At 34.3% G+C, this 1,261-nt stretch overlaps 1 non-coding gene across 1 annotated transcript; it reads left to right on the top strand.

Moving 5' to 3' along the window:
• The first annotated feature begins 691 nt into the window (after positions 1 to 691).
• On the top strand, positions 692 to 773 carry Trnal-uag. The gene has a single exon. It is a non-coding gene; the product is annotated as a tRNA-Leu (tRNA).
• The last annotated feature ends 488 nt before the right edge of the window (positions 774 to 1,261 follow it).

The following is a 1,261-nucleotide window of genomic DNA, read 5'->3' as shown; positions in this document are numbered from 1 at the left end:
GACGTTCATTCACTATTTTAGGAACGTCATGAACATTCTTTTTCTGACATCTGATACATTGCTTCTATAAATATCAAACATTTTTGGAAAAAAAATCTACAAAAATTTTATCATAAAATGGGAATCGTAGTTTTTCAATGAAAAAGGTTATTTTATAACATCAGAAACCTGAACCTTTTCAATTAAAAAAAGAACTTGTTTATATCAGATATTGGTGGTAACCATTATTTAACATCGGGCTTTTTAAATTAATCCAACGTTTGACCTTCAAATATTTCGCTATATACCAGCCATTCTTCTTCGACAACTGCGTAGCCAAGACCTTTGATATTTTTATTAATTTAAAGTTTTTTCATCATCACCAGAACTTCAGCGTATAAATTTTGCCTGGTCTGGCTGTTCGTTTTTGGATTTCTTCCGTTGCCAGCGCAGAGTTGGAGGAAAAACGCTGCCTGGTGCAGAATTCGTTAGAAGCGAATTAAGGCATCAAGAACAATTGAAGATTGAAACGTGAATGGCACAAAACTTCTATACTTCGATCGTGAAATGAAATTTACAGATCACGTTTAGCGAACAATAAAATTGCACATCAATATCAAACAGTCAATTCTCATTTCTTTTAATAGGCTTCTGAACGAATCTCAACACTAAATATATAATATAATAATTATCACTATTGTCCCTGAGTAGAGGCAGCGTGGCCGAGTGGTCTAAGGCGCTGGATTTAGGCTCCAGTCTCTCAGGAGGCGTGGGTTCGAATCCCACCGCTGTCATATTTTTTCAGAGATGATGAATATTCATTTACTGACAACACGGGAGTTTGTTGTCCGCAAAATGGAATGAATGTGTTGTAATTAAACAGGGCTCCCTGCTTAATATTGCCCCTATTTAAATAATAATCCCAATTTGTCACGCGCAGATAAAATTTATGACCAAAATATTTCATGAAATTAATTATTATTGTTATTAATAATTACATATATAATGATTAATTAAACGTCAACTACAAAATAAACATTTTTCTCTATCTGATATACATTCAAGTACAATAATGATGAAGTATATGTAAATTTAGTTATTTGTTTTCGAGGATCAATTTTGTGAGGCACATATCAATCTTTGATCAAATAACAGAAAGGAACAAAGCGTGAGTAATACATGAGTTTATGCGAGTCATTTATGACTGATCGACTTGAGGGTCAAGTGCTCGAACACGCTGCCAACTTGACTGAGGGTCAAGTGCTCGAACACGCAGCCAACT

Source organism: Hyalella azteca, unplaced genomic scaffold, assembly GCF_000764305.2.
Source record: "Hyalella azteca isolate HAZT.00-mixed unplaced genomic scaffold, Hazt_2.0.2 contig11585, whole genome shotgun sequence".
Lineage (NCBI taxonomy): Eukaryota > Metazoa > Arthropoda > Malacostraca > Amphipoda > Hyalellidae > Hyalella > Hyalella azteca.
Note: the sequence above shows the minus strand (reverse complement) of the source record. Positions and strands in the feature narration are given on the sequence as shown.